This window comes from Salvelinus fontinalis, chromosome 15 (genome assembly GCF_029448725.1).
Source record: "Salvelinus fontinalis isolate EN_2023a chromosome 15, ASM2944872v1, whole genome shotgun sequence".
Taxonomy (NCBI): domain Eukaryota; kingdom Metazoa; phylum Chordata; class Actinopteri; order Salmoniformes; family Salmonidae; genus Salvelinus; species Salvelinus fontinalis.
This window is the reverse complement of record NC_074679.1, coordinates 6958679-6974532: the sequence shown is the minus strand read 5'-3', so window position 1 is coordinate 6974532 and position 15854 is coordinate 6958679. Positions and strand designations below refer to the sequence as shown.

General features: G+C 42.6%; 1 pseudogene; it reads left to right on the top strand.

Moving 5' to 3' along the window:
• The first annotated feature begins 12144 nt into the window (after positions 1 to 12144).
• LOC129811222 (uncharacterized) lies at positions 12145 to 12779 on the top strand (annotated as a pseudogene).
• Positions 12780 to 15854: the final 3075 nt, after the last annotated feature.

Genomic DNA, 15854 nt, shown 5'->3' with positions numbered 1-15854 from the left:
AGATATTGCTATGCAGCTTCTTGGTTGAGTTACAAAGCGAGCTAACTACTGTGGGTTAGCCATAGAGCCAGAGATGTTTTATAACTAACCCATAGTTCATTGTTCGTCTGTATCTTGTAAAGGGTTGCGTCAATCAAATCTGTTATCAGGATAAAATGTGATTCAGAGTCACCGAATATACTTTAAGTATTTTTATTTAACACAAGCGATAAATGGTAAATGCAATTTTCGTATATACGGGTTCACTGTATCACCACGCAGGGTAAAGCAGAGAACTGACTTGAATAGTACAGACATCTTCTTTTATACTGGTACAGAGGTAGTTCCAACTTCAGAGTTGGCCTGTAGTAGAGGCTCAGCGTGGTTTAAACTTGCTAGCCTATCGGTGGTGCCCAGGCTGGTCCCAGCCCCACAGCACTCAGGATTCAGATGTCCGAAAATGTTGTTGTGAAGATTGAGCTGAGTTGTCGGTTGCTACACATTCCTCAGTTCCTGTTTTCTTGTTATTCAGCATTTTTCCATCTTGTCTCAACCTTGTGGTTTGCACAGTCGACACCCTAGATTAGCAACAGCTTTACTGCAATCCCGCTATGTTTGTGTAACACTATAATAGCTGGGTTAGCAACACACTATGTTTGTGATTAACATGTCCTATTTATATAAGGCATACATTTTTGTTAAAAGGAGAACAAAACCATCCTTCACAATCTGTGATGGAGCTGTTGTGCCTGGCTTCAGAGCGTAGCCAACTTGCGGGTTCATGTTCGCTAATGCTAAGTGTGTAGCCGTAAATGAACTGGGAAATGCCATCAAAACGTCTTTAGAAGCCTTGTGATTGTTTTGCTAGTAAAAAAGTACATTCTTACATCAGCTTATATCTCAAAGGGCTGTACAGAAACCCAGCCTAAAACCAAAAAACAGCAAGCAATGCAGGTGCAGAAGCACAATCAAACGGAAGATGAGCGGAATCCATTTTGTATCAACAAGTTGTATTTAGTTCTTACCATAAACAACTGTGTCACCATGGCTTTCTCTATTTGTTGACAATGATGTCAGAGAGGTGTAGGAAGGAAACTCGGGGATGAGAGTTGCCCACTATCAATGACCTGTTTGACAGTTTTTTTATTTGTCACATGCGCCAAATAAAACAGGCATAGACCTTACAGTGAAATGCTTACTTACAAGCCCTTAACCAACAATGCAGTTTTAAGAAAATCCCTCCAAAAAGTAAGATAAGAATAACAAATAAATAAAGAGCAGCAGTAAATAACAATAGCGGGGCTATATACACCGGGTACCGGTACAGAGTCAAAGTGTCAATGTGCGGGAGGAACCGTGACGGGGTAACTGAGGTAATTATGTACATGTTGGTAGAGTTATTAAAGTGGCTTTGCATAGATAATAACAGAGTAGCAGCAGCGTGGGGGGCAATGCAAATAGTCTGGGTAGCCATTTGATTAGCTTTTCAGGAGTCTTATGGCTTGGGGGTAGAAGCTGTTTAGAAGCCTCTTGGACCTACACATGGCGCCCCGTTATCGATTGCTGTGAGGTAACACAGAGAACAGTCTATGACTAGGGTGGCTGGAGTCTTTGTACATTTTTAGGGCCTTCCTACATTTTTAGGGCCTTCCTTGGATGGTTGGAAACTTGGCCCCGGTGATGTGCTGGGCCGTATGTACTACACTCTGTAGTGCCTTGCGGCCGGAGGCAGAGCAGTTGCCATACCAGGTGGTGATGCAACCTGTCAGGATGCTCTCTATGGTGCAGCTGTAAAACCTTTTGATCTGAGGACCCATGCCAAATCTTGTCAATCTCTTGCGGGGGAATAGGTTTTGTGGCGCCCTCTTCACGACTGTCTTGGTGTGCTTGGACCATGTTAGTTTGTTGGTGATGTGGACGCCAAGGAACTTGAAGCTCTCAACCTGTTCCACTACAGCCCCGTCGATGAGAATGGGGGCATGCTCGGTCCTCCTTTTCCTGTAGTTCACAAACATCTCCTTTGTCTTGATCACGTTGAGGGAGAGGCTGTTGTCCATGCACCACACGGTCAGGTCTCTGACCTCCTCCCTATAGGCTGTTTCATCATTGTCAATGATCAGTCCTACCACTGTTGTGTCATCAGCAAACTTAATGATGGTGTTAGAGTTGTGCCTGGCAATGCAGTCATGTGTGAACAGGAAGAACAAGAGGGGACTGAGCACGCACCCCTGAGGGGCCCACGTGTTGAGGATCAGCGTGGCGGATGTGTTGTTACCTACCCTTACCACCTGGGGGCGGCCCCTCAGGAAGTCCATGGTCCAGTTGCAGAGGGAGGTGTTTAGTCTAGAATTCGACCGATTAATCGGAATGGCTGATTAATTAGGGACGATTTCAAGTTTTCATAACAATCGGAAATCAGTATTTTTGGACACCGATTTGGCCTATTTATTTTATTTTATTATTCTTATTTTTTTACACCTTTATTTTACTAGGCAAGTCAGTTAAGAACACATTCTTATTTTCAATGAAGGCCTAGGAACGGTAGGTTAACTGCTTTGTTCAGGGGCAGAACAACAGGGGCAGAACAAAATATAATAAATAAATACCGATTACCGTTTGTTATGAAAACTTGAAATCGTCCCTAATCAATTGGCCATTCCGATTAATCGGTCGATCTCTAGTATGTAGACAGCTACAAAAAATACAGATGAAAACTCTCGGTAGATAGTGTGGTCTACAGCTTATCATGAGATACTCTACTTCAGGCGAGAAAAACCCTGAGACTTCCTTAGATATCGTGCACCAGCTATTGTTTACAAATATGCATAGGCCCCCGCCCCGTGTCTTACCAGAGGCTGCTGTTCTGTCCTGCCGATAGAGTGTATTACCCGCCAGCTGTAATGTTCTTAATGTCGTTGTTCAGCCATGACTTGGTGAAACATAAGATATTACAGTATTTTAATGCCCTGTTGGTAGGATATACGTGCATTCAGTTTGTCCCATTTATTTTCCTGCGATTGAACGTTAGCTACCACAATGGAAGGCAAAGGCAGATTAGCCACTCGTCGCCTGATCCTCACAAGGCATCCTGATCTCTTTCCGCAAAACCTACATTTCTTTTCCCAGCGAATCACGGGGATCCAGGCCTGGTCGGGTGTCCGTGGTATATCCCTCACCCATTATACAGCTGGACCTTACTTCACGTGAGAACTATGCACCCACCGAAGAGAGACATGACGATCTTTACCGCTACAGGTGCTGTAAGGAGTACTGTGTGTGGACCAGACCAACGCTGTCCCAACACCCCCCGCCTGGTGTATCTTGATGTACACTCAATCTCCAGAATTCAGCCCGTGCCCTTGGTTATCTCTGCTTTCACCTGAGGATATACACTCTGTAACACATGGGTCATTTCCTGACAACATAGACTCTCTTATGGCAAGATCACAAATTTATAACATTTAAATAACTGCACCCCAGTACTCCCATTAGTCTCCCAGTTACCAAGCCATGTGGCATACGTTCTCATAAACTAATATCCCTACAAGGCTACTAGAGTAATCCCTGCTACTACTAACATGGCCCATGCCTATAACCTCCTTCTATTACGGTCCCTTCGGCGACTGCCCTGAGAATAACTACTGCCTGTAATCTGTCAAGTGTTCACCGGCTGTTAGAAATTGGGAAAGAGATGAATGAGTTGGAAGAATATCCAACCTACCTCTAACCCATAACACACTAGTCACTACTCCTAATGCACTTCTACAGTTATAAACATACTGAAACATTCTCAAATCAATTAGTCAATATACATCAATCCCTCCTCTGGAACAATGAGCACTCTCACGTTCCACAAAACCTAAAACACATTGACTTAACAAGAAAAGAGAAAAAATAAATAAATACTTGTTTAATGACTTCCCACTACTCTTAATGCAAATAAAACTGGGGGGAAAAACGTCCATCCGTTACGTTCTATGCCCATGTTATGCTGGTCTACATGCCGTCTCCTTCATCTCCATCATTGGGTGTTATCGCAAAACACAGACTATAAACCTTATATGCAATTAATTATATCATATCATCCAGCCATCTCTATTTATCAATACAATTTAACATAAAAATTCTAATGACATAATAAAACAAAAGAAACAAAAAGCAAAAACCTTTATGTAAACCCAAGCTATCATCCAGTAAGTTCTAACAACCTCTCTATCAAAGGATACTTAGAGAAGGTTTCCAGAGCCTCCCTAGGCCTAATACATTTACACAGTGCCCCCAACCCTCACCATTCAAAAGCAACTCTCTCTTGCTATATCCAAATCATAACTAAAACATTTTATAAATTATCCAACCCAAATTCAGAATAACAGTTCTTAGTGCTTATTTTAACTCAAATTCAACTTTCTCAACTTAGCACACATCCTACCTATTAAAATGTACATTTATAAACAAAACCTTTTAGTACCAGTAATAACTATTCTCATTACAGCCCCCCTTTGTCCCTGTTTTCCTGTCATAAGTGGCCTGATAATGAAAGATCTGTATCTTAATGCATACTTAGTCCAAACTGTTGGCAGTGTGTAGACTCAGATAGAAGTGGTAAAAGTCACTGTCGTATTGCACGCCTTTGTCGCTCTTTCTCCAGCCGGTTAGGGATGGTTTTGAGGTTTACACACACTGTTTGTGGTCAAATTATTCCTACCATGCGTTAAGACACGATCTGACGTCACCTTCCATGATGACTCCTTTATTCTACTGGCGACCTCTCGGAAGAGTTACCAGATCATGAAGTTATCGCCCTAACCCCTCCTAGAATCCCACACACCATAAATCCCAATCTGGTGAAATTTGTATGGAAACAAAAACAAAAAATTAAATCAACAAGACGTACATCACAATCCATTTGGAGTAGCTGTCATCCCTTATTAACATATTTCTTCCCTTCTATATGCAGACTTGTCACACCCTGACCTTAGAGATCCTTTTAATTCTCTATTTGGTTAGGTCAGGGTGTGACTAGGGTGGGCAATCTATGTTTTCTATTTCTTTGTTAGCCGGGTATGGTTCCCAATCAGAGGCAGCTGTCTATCGTTGTCTCTGATTGGGGATCATACTTAGGCAGCCTTTTTCCACCTGTAGTTTGTGGGAACTTGCTTTTGGTACTGTGCTGTTTAGCCCTACTAGACGTTACGTTTCGTTTTGTATTTGTTTTTTTTTCGGTGTTCATTTAATAAATTAACATGTACACCTACCACGATGCACCTTGGTCCGATCCTTCCACCGACGAACGTAACAAGACTGAACAAAGTACATTTGTAGATTTACCCAAAGACCATGACCCCAAGGAACTGGTCATTATCCCTTTGAACACGTGATTCATATACAACATGTTAAATAAAAATAAACAGATTCAAATAACTAATCAACTTTAGAACTACAATTCTTTATAACTCCCTAAGGAAATAATAGTATCTCAAAGTAATGGTACAATTTGAATAGAGACTGTTGTTCTTCATTCATTTTATAATTAGATCCCACCGGTTTCGATCATTTCTAATGAGATTGATCAGGCCTCATCAGAAAGGAAGGATACAGGGCATTCAACACCATTCAAATATTTCCTCTCCCTTTTCTTTCCCTGACCTTCCGAAACCATTTAAAAACCTTTAAAAACATTTCCATCCTACTGCATACCCAATTTAAAACTGAATTGAAAATAAACAATCCCAAAACCCCTTTCCAGTAATCTTATTAGTTTAACCTGTTGCGTTAGGTTAGTAAAATACAAGACTGTTATTTAACAAATGTAGAACCTTCATAAAGTTGGTGCTGTCTAATCAGCTTGACAGTCAATAGTTATTTCATTCTACTTGTATTAGTGGACACTGCTCCACGTAATGGAAACACATTATAATTTTATAATACATTAACTTCCTGCTCTAATTCACTGGTGTTACTTAACTATAAAACCAAGCAACAATAATCAAAAACTGTCAAAGAATGTTTCTCATACCTCTACTTCAAATGTCGCACTACCTGCTTGCTTTCAACCGCAGCTAATCTGTTTTACAATCTCAAGGCTCAATCCCTCTACTCATCCTTGAACCTTGTATTGAAACTTCAGCTTTTCAAAATGACTAAAATATCGCATTGTTAGAGTGCTATAAAAAGGTACTCATAACATGTTACCATTCAGATACTGTCAACACTCATTACGTTTACATCAATCCTCCTTATCAATGTCACGTTCTGACCATAGTTCTTGTGTGTTTTACTTGTTTTAGTGTTGGTCAGGACGTGAGCTGGGTGGGCATTCTATGTTGTGTGTCTAGTTTGTCTGTTTCTATGTTTGGCCTAATATGGTTCTCAATCAGAGGCAGGTGTTTTGCGTTGTCTCTGATTGGGAATCATATTTAGGTGGCTTGTTTTGTGTTGGGGTTTGTGGGTGGTTGTCTTCTGTCTTTGTGTTCTGCACCAGATAGGACTGTCTCGGTTTTCACGTTTGTTATTTTGTATAGTGTTCACGTTGTCGTCTCTTTGTTTATTAAACATGTTGAACACTAGCCGCGCTGCATTTTGGTCCTCTCCTTCACCAACGGAAGAAAACCGTTACAATCAATGACTATATTATGATCACTAACCACAGCTTCACACTTATTAAACATCTATTATTTTAAGATTAACCTGAAAATACAATCAGCCAATTCTTAATCAATCCAAACTATTCAAAATCGAAATTCTTACTTTCCAATTGACTCTCTTTTGTTACCTTCACTAGTCTACATCTCTTCCCTTAAATGAATCAGAGTTTGTTCTGACACTAGAATAGGGAGTGTTGCTGATCTACCGTCAGCTGTTAGACGAACTGGAGCTGTCATTGGAATTAGCTGTGTTTGTCCTGAGAATTCTATATTTTTGGCATATTTTCCAGACATGGGGAGATGAGGCATAATTTGGACTTACACATGTGTAAGTGGCTGCAGTATCTATCATCATGGGTGTGCCTCTGTTCTCTATTTGAACCTGCAGCATAGGTTCTTGATCAGCTCTCGTGGATATCATCGGAAACTGACCCTCCCCTGTAGGATTCTCCGGGCATCCCTAGTATCCCTGATTAGGCCCCGCCCATGGGTTCACAGGGCCCTGTGGTTGTCTCTGATTGTTTTGCCAACCACCACAATGTTCATAAACTAACTAAAACATTTTAGAGTTCATTTTAGGTTTAGTAACCTCTTTGCTAATTCATTGTTACCCCTCCCTTCTATAATACACACCTTCTATTAACTATTTTCCAAGGTTGGGCTACCCACTTCCCCGGATAATAATGAATTAGTCACGGCACTTAATACCTTGTATTAGAACCTATAATATCATGTCTACAAATGTATTGCTGGAGAATACGGATGACTTAATGTCTTATTCCATTAAATCGCCTCAAATATCACTATTATTGATAACCCACGTTACCAAAATCATTCACACTTGTCTTACTATTTCCACATAATCTTTCATAACAGTTAAACTTTTCTGGGTTCCTTCCTGCACCTTGCTCAGTCTCCCCTGTCCTTTTCAGGTCCTTTTCTTTTACCTAAGAGGGGACAGAGGGAGTCTCCTTATCATCTTCCACCTCTATTTCTCTCTTTATTTCCACCACTCCGGACACCAGGGTGTATTACCCACTGGTGTATGGTGGAGGTTTTGTAAACCATTCTACCTTCTTCCTGTCTGACTTATCATTGTCTTTCTTCAACATTCCTCTAGCTTTCTTTATATTTTTCTACAATCCTTCTCCTTTTTCTTATGTGTTCTACCACCTCAAACATGATTATGTCTATGTTTCCCTGTACTGTAAATATTTCTACGTGACAGCTATGTATAAAGGTCTTATAAATCTTTACCGGGAAATTGTAGATCTTTTTTATACACCTGCACATGTGACCTACTATTTCTGCAAGTGGCTTGCAGTGGCTTGCGAAAGTATTCACTCCCTTGGCATTTTTCCTATTTTGTTTCTTTACAACCTGGAATTAAAATTGATTTTTTGGGGGGGTTTGTATCATTTAATTTTCACAACATGCCTACCACTTTGAAGACGCAAAATATGTTTTATTGTGAAGCAAACAAGAAGCAAGACAACAAAACAGAAAACTTGAGCGTGCATAACTATTCACCCCTCCTAAGTCAATACTTTGTAGAGCCACCTTTTGAAGTAATTACAGCTGCAAATCTCTTGGGGTATTTCTCTATAAGCTTGGCACATCTAGCCACTGGGATTTTTGTCCATTCTTCAAGGCAAAACTGCTCCAGCTCCTTCAAGTTGGATGGGTTCCGCTGGTGTACAGCAATCTTTGAGTCATACCACAGATTCTCAATTGGATTAAGGTCTGGGCTTTGACTAGGCCATTCCAAGACATTTAAATGTTTCCCCTTAAACCACTCAACTGTTACTTTAGCAGTACGCTTAGGGTCATTGTCCTGCTGGAAGGTGAACCTCCGTCCCAGTCTCAAATCTCTGGAAGACTGAAACAGGTTTCCCTCAAGACTTTCCCTGTATTTAGCACCTTCCATCATTCCTTCAGTTCTGACCAGTTTCCCAGTTCCTGCCGATAAAAAACATCCCCACAGCATGATGCTGCCACCACCATGCTTTACTGTGGGGATGATGTTCTCGGGGTGATGAGAGGTGTTGGGTTTGCGCCAGACATACCATTTTCCTTGATGGCCAAAAAGCAAAATTTTAGTCTCATCTGACCAGAGTACCTTCTTCCATATGTTTGGGGAGTCTCCCACATGCCTTTTGGTGAACAACAAACGTGTTTGCTTCTTTTTTTTCTTTAAGCAATGGCTTTTTTCTGGACACTCTTCTATAAAGCCCAGCTCTGTAGAGTGTACGGCTTAAAATGGTCCTATGGACGGGTACTCCAATCTCCGCTGTGGAGCTTTGCAGCTTCTTCAGGGTTATCTTTGGTCTCTTTGTTGCCTCTCTGATTTATGTCCTCCTTACCTGGTCCGTGAGTTGGCAGGTTTGTTGTGGTGCCATATTCTTGCAATATTCTTTCCAATTTTTTATAATGAATTTAATGGTGCTCCATGGGATGTTCAAAGTTAATGATATTTTTTATAACCCAACCCTGATCTGTACTTATCCACAACTTTGTCCCTGACCTGTTTGGAGAGCTCCTTGGTCTTCATGGTGCTGCTTGCTTGGTGGTGCCCCTTGCTTTGTGGTGTTGGAGACCCTGGGGCCTTTCAAAACACGTGGATATATACTGAGATCATGTGACACTTAGATTGCACACAGGTGGACTTTATTTAACTAATTATGTGACTTCTGAAGGTAATTGGTTGCACCAGATCTTATTTAGGGGCTTCATAGCAAAGGGGGTGAATACATATGCATGCACCACTTTTCCATTTGGTATTTTTTAAACATTTTTTTAACATATATATTTTTTCATTTCACTTCACCAATTTGGACTATTTTGTGGATATCCATTAGATGAAATCCAAATCAAATTCAATTTGAATTACAGGTTGTAATGCAACAAAATAGGAAAAACGCCAAGGATGAATACTTTTAGCAAGGCACTGTATCATTTACACTCCCCTCTCCTAGTGCAGGATCAAATGCGTCATTCCTGCCAGGCCACACTTAAGTGACGTCCCAGGAAGGGTGTGCAATCCCTCCCCACCAAGGACAGGCAACTTTCACACTCACTTTCACACTTTGACTCACGTTTTTTCCTAAAACGACCTACAAATTCAGCCCCTCCCTGATACACTTCCCCCAACACAAGGAGGCGCTATTATACAGGAATTTTCACTTACCAACACAGACCTTTGCAAAATCGGGTCAGAGCGTTATCATAGGCTACACACTCACCCAGGCAGACCTTCGCTAAATTGAGCTGAAGCGGTATTGTGAGTGACCTACCCATTCAGACCTCCGCTAAATCAAGTCGGAGAGTTATCATAGGATTTTCCTATTAATTTGTGCTGACCATGCAGACAGACAGCCGCCACCCCAAAGTGAATCAAGCAGACCAGCCAGCAGGGCAAACTGATACACCGAACCAGACTGAATAAGTTATCCAGATGAGCGGCCCGGCGAGCCGGATGAACTGAATGACTCACCCATCTCGGACCAACTGATCAAGCTGAATGGGCTGTGTTTGCTCACAAACCCAGACAGATCCTGAACAGACTTGTCCCGCCAGATAGAATCAGGCGAAACAATCCCAACTCAGACAGGCCAATCATGCGGGTAAAATGAACCATCTGAACAGAGCAAGTGAACGGCCCCACCCAACTAAGCCACCTGACACCGATGAAGCACACAACTCCCAATCCACAATGCCCACACAAATATTTATACTTATTCTTTAACTATTGCAACCCCCAAAGCTTTTTCCTTAACATCCATGCATGCATTTATTGAATTCAAAAGCTCCCAATATCTTTCAGTTCGTTTAAATTTGGAGAGACCTCCTTGGTGCTTCTATTGATTAGGCAGGACTCCCGAAGCAAATCACACAAACTTAAACTATAAGTAAGAACTGAGCTTCCCTGATTATATGGTGGCCAACCGTTTGTGAGACTTGTTCAGAAGACCCGTCCTCAGTCACAGAAGTTTCACCATTTACTGGCCCCTTGTAGCCAATCCCAATCCCTTGTAGCCAATATCAAGAAGCTGATTAAACAGCACGATCATTACACAGGTGCACCTTGTGCCGGGTACAATAAAAGGCCACTCTAAAATCTGAAGTTTTGCCACACAACACAATGCCACAGATGTCTCAAGTTGAGGGAGCGTGGCATTGGAATGCTGACTGCAGGAATGTCCACCATAGCTGTTGGCAGAGAATTTAATGTTAATTTCTCTACCATATGCCACCTCCAACATCGTTTTAGAGAATTTGGCAGTACTTCCAACCGGCCTCACAATAACAGACCACGTGCATGGTGTCGTGTGGGCTAGCGGTTTGCTGATGTCAACGTTGTGAACAGAGCGCCCCATGGTGGCGGTGAGGTAATGGTATGGGCAAGCGTAAGCTACGCACAACAAACGCATTCATATTTTATCGGATGGCAATTTGAATCCACAGAGATACCGTGACGAGATCTTGTGGCCCATTGTGGTGCCATTCATCCGCCACCATCACCTCATGTTTCAGCATGATAATGTACAGCCCCATGGGGTGGCAGGTAGCCTAGTGGTTAGAGCGTTGGACTTGTAACCGGAAGGTTGCAAGATCAAGTCCCCAAAATGACAAGGTAATAATCTGTCATTCTGCCCCTGAACAAAGCAGTTAACCCACTGTTCCTAGGCCGTCATTGAAAATAAGAATTTGTACTTAACTGACTTGCCTAGTTAAATAAAGGTAAAATATATATTTTTAAATGCCACAAGGATCTGTACACAATTCCTGGAAGCTGAAAATATCCAACTTCTTGCATGTCCTGCATACACATCAGAAATGTCACCCATTGAGCACGTATGTGGATGCTTTGGATCGACATGTACGACAGTTTGGTCCAGTTCCCGCCAATATCCAGCAACTTCATACAGCCATTGAAGAGGAGTGGGACAACTTTCCACATGCCACAATCAACAGCCTAATCGACTCTATACAAAGGAGATGTGTTGCCCTGCATGAGCCAAATGGTGGTCACACCAGATACAGACTCGTTTTCTGAAACGGATTTTCCCCCAAGTTTTTTTTAAGGTGTCTGTGACCAACTCATGCATATCTGTATCCCCAGTCATGTGAAATCCATAGATTGTGGATTTAAATTGACTGATTTCCTTATATGAACTGTAACTCAGTAAAATCTTTGATATTAGCATGTTGCGTAATGGCACACACACAATCCACGTCTCCATTGTTTCTTAAGGCTTGAAAATCCGTATTTAACTTGTCTCCTCCCCTTCATCTACACTGATTTGCAGTGAATTTAACAGGTGACAGGTGACAGGTGACAAAAAAGGATCATAGCTTTCACCTGGCTTCACCTGGTCAGTTTATTCCATGGAAAGAACAGGTGTTCCTAATGTTTTGTACACTCCATATAGAATATATTTTCGATTGGTGTGCTATACTTCACTCCAGCAGGTGTCACTCTAGTCTTGTCTCTTATAAAGTTATTGCTTATCCAGAGTGGATGGAATTAGAGAGGGAATTGCAGACGAACAGAGTTCGTCTTAGAGCAGGATTATTTGACACGGCTCTCAACCCGTCTCTGTGTTCTTTAATTGACATCTCACAGGGTTCTGGGGAAAGGACAATGACCTCATTAGTGGCCTATGAGGATTCTGACCAGGAAGAGGAGGAGGACGAGGCACTCCCTCCGCTTGCCAACTCTCCAATGGATGATATCGGGCCGTCCCAAAGAAACCAGAAACCGTTGGGTTCTAACTTCCATGGACCATTACACAGCCCCCCACTACTAACAACTTGAATAGGACAATGCGTTGGTGGTGGTGGGACAGTGTTAGAACAGGGAGAATTATCCCCCTCCATTGGGTCTCTCAGCGATGGTGGCTAGCAGTTCAAACTCAAAACCGTATCCTACTCCCCAATTCCATGATCATGTTAATTCGACAACAGGGAAGAGGCATCAGGCTGCAGCACTTGGTGTCAGGCCGTACATTCCCCAGAGGTTGGCCACACCAGGAGAGAGAGAAGAACCAACGTCTTTGGAAACCAACGTCATGTCTGACAGGTCCACTGTCTCCAGGTCACTGACCATCTCCTACTGTCTGCCTCCATGGACAAGACTGTCAAGGTAACTGTGAGGATAAGGATGATGACGATGGGAATGGATGTGGCAAAGTGTGTGTATGTTTGTGTGTGTGTCTGTGTGCGCGAGTGCTCCATGTTTTTGGTCATACGTGTGGTAGCATAAATTGTAGCCGACACACGACATCATTTCAGACTTGTGTCAGTCCAAGGGGCAGGTAAGTGGGTAATCACAGTGTACAGGTTATCTGACATTCAATTGAAGTGGCTCAGTGGCGTTGGTAAGCTGGATGATAACCCCCTTGCAGTGAGATGGAGACAGACAGAGACATGCTACCTTTAGAAACACCTGTGTCACTGTCAGAACAATGTGTGTCAGGACCCATGGGCTATTCTTTCCTGCACTCCTCCATACCACATTTCGCCAGGGCTCTATTCATTAGGCACCAAATGGAGGAAAGCGGAATGAAACCCGGAAGGACTAGCTGAACTTTACCAATAAGAAAAATGAATTTCTGTTTCCTGTTGCAAAACATTTTTCTCCCGGCTTGTGCCATCAAACCCACAAACCCCTGTATCCAGAATGTCACAGCCTGCCTGGTGTTCAACCTTCCCAAGTTCTCCAATGCCACCCTGCTCCTCCACGCAGTCCACTGGCTTTCAGTAAAAGCATCCACTACAAGACAGTGGTACTTGGCTACGGAGCAGCAAGAGGAACTGCCCCTCCCTACCTTCAGGCTATGCTCAAACCCTACACCACAACTTGAGTACTCCATTCTGCCACCTCTGGTCTCTAGGGGTGGGAGGGGCAGCTCCCACTCAGCCCAGTCAAAGTTCTTCTCTCTCCTGGCAACCCAATGGTGGAACCAGCTTCCCCCTGAAGCTAGGACAGCAGTCCCTGCCCATCTTCTGAAAATCGTCTGAAAACCTACCTCTTCAAAGAGTATCTTAAAAACTCCCACAGCCCCTCCCTTTGGAACCACCTCCACCTTTCCCCCATCAAATAAAATTAATAAATAACGCCCTTGCCTTCCGTTAACTAACACTCACACTTTACTTTCCCCCCTACTATCACTGACTTTGCTGGTAGCTACACTACATAGTCAAAAGTGTGTGGACACCTGCTCGTCGAACATTTCATTCCAATGTCATTGGCATTAATATGGAGTTAGACTGCACTTTGCTGCTATAACAGCCTCCACTCTTCTGGGAAGGTTTTCCATTAGGTGCTGGAACATTGCTGCATGGACTCACTTCCATTCAGCCACAAGAGCATTAGTAAGGTTGGACACTGATGTTTGGCGATTAGGCCTGGCTCGCAGTCAGCGTTCCAATTAATCCCCTAGGTGTTCCATGGGGTTGAGGTCAAGGCTCTGTGCAGGCCAGTCAAGTTCTTCCACACCGATCTAAACAAATCATTGCTGTATGGACCTCGCTTTGTGCACAGGGGCATTGTCATACCAAAATAGGAGAGGGCCAACAAAGTTGGAAGCACAGAATCATCTAGAATGTCATTGTATGCTGTAGCGTTAAGATTTCCCGTCACTGGAACTAAGGGGCCTAGCCCAAACCGTGGAAAACAGCCCCGGACCATTATTCCTAATCCACCAAACTTTATAGTTGGCACTATGCATTGGGGCAGGTAGCGTTCTCCTGGAATCCGCCAAACCCAGATTCATTCATCGGACTGCCAGATGGTGAAGCTGATTCATCATTCCAGAGAATGCGTTTCCACTGCTCCAGAATGGCGGCAAGCTTCACACCACTCCAGACGATGCTTGGCATTGCGCATGGGGAGTGTGGCCTACTACTTCGTGGTTGAGCCGTGGTTGTTCCTAAACGTTTCTACTTCAGAATAACAGCTAATTTGGTGGTTTGGTGGAGGAGGAAAAATAGTTTGGGGCTGTTTTTCATGGTTCGGGCCCCTTAGTTCCAGTGAAGGGAAATCTTAACGCTACAGCATACAATGACAATCTAGATGATTCTATACTTCCAGCTTTATGGCAACAGTTTGGGGAAGGCCCTGTTTCAGCATGACAATGCCCCCGTGAACAAAGCGAGGTCCATACAGAAATGGTTTGTTGAGATTGGTGTGGAAGAACTATAATCAAATAAAATGTAATGGTCAAATACACGTATTTAGCAGATGTTATTGCGGGTGTAGTGAAATGCTTGTGTTTCTAGCTCCAACAGTGCAGTAGTATCTAACAGTGCAGTATTATCTAAAAATGATTCACAACAATACACACAAATCTAAATGTAAAAGAATGGAATTAAGATATATATAAATATTAGATTGATTAAAAAAATCTATATATATATATATACAGTATATTTTTATTTTTTAGATTGGCCTGTACAGTGCCCTGACCTCAACCCTATGGAACACCTTTGGAATGAATTGGAACGCCGACTGTGAGCCAGGCCTAATCGCCAAACATCAGTACCCGACCTCACTAATGCTCTTGTGGCTGAATGGAATTAAGTCCCCACAGCAATGTTACAACATCTAGTGGAAAGCTTTCCCAGAAAAGTGGAGGCTGTTATAGCAGCAAAGGCGGGACCAACTCCATATTAATGCCCATGATTTTGGAATGATATGTTTGACGAGCAGGTGTCTACACACTTTTGGTTGTGTAGTGTATGTGGTTGTCCCACTTAGGTAACTGTAAATCACTCTGGATAAGAGTGTCTGCTAAATTACTCAAATGCAAATGTAAATTGTATGAGAGCCCCAATGAATAAGACCCTGGAAGTCCAAAACCAGCTATCTATTCATCTTCTCAAAGGTCAAGTGCTGCAGGTGCAGTCAACAAAATATTTCAATATTTAGAACCAGAGGAAATTGGGTCCCCCGCACAGTGCCAGAGAGCATTAGCTGCCTGCTACCCAATTGGCTCGGTATAATTAACAATTTAAATATTCATGATGAGTCTTTCCTATTCAATCAGGAGTACAAGTATACCGCTGCAAGGCTCCCTCCTCCTCTGGCACCTGGCAGACTAGTTAGAAACAGATGGCACGGCTTGTGAGGTATTCGTGTGTCTGTATCTCGGCATCAAATCAGTTAATGACACTATATTCATATTGGATTCCGTTATCCAATTACTTAAAGAAAACCTATTTGAGGAT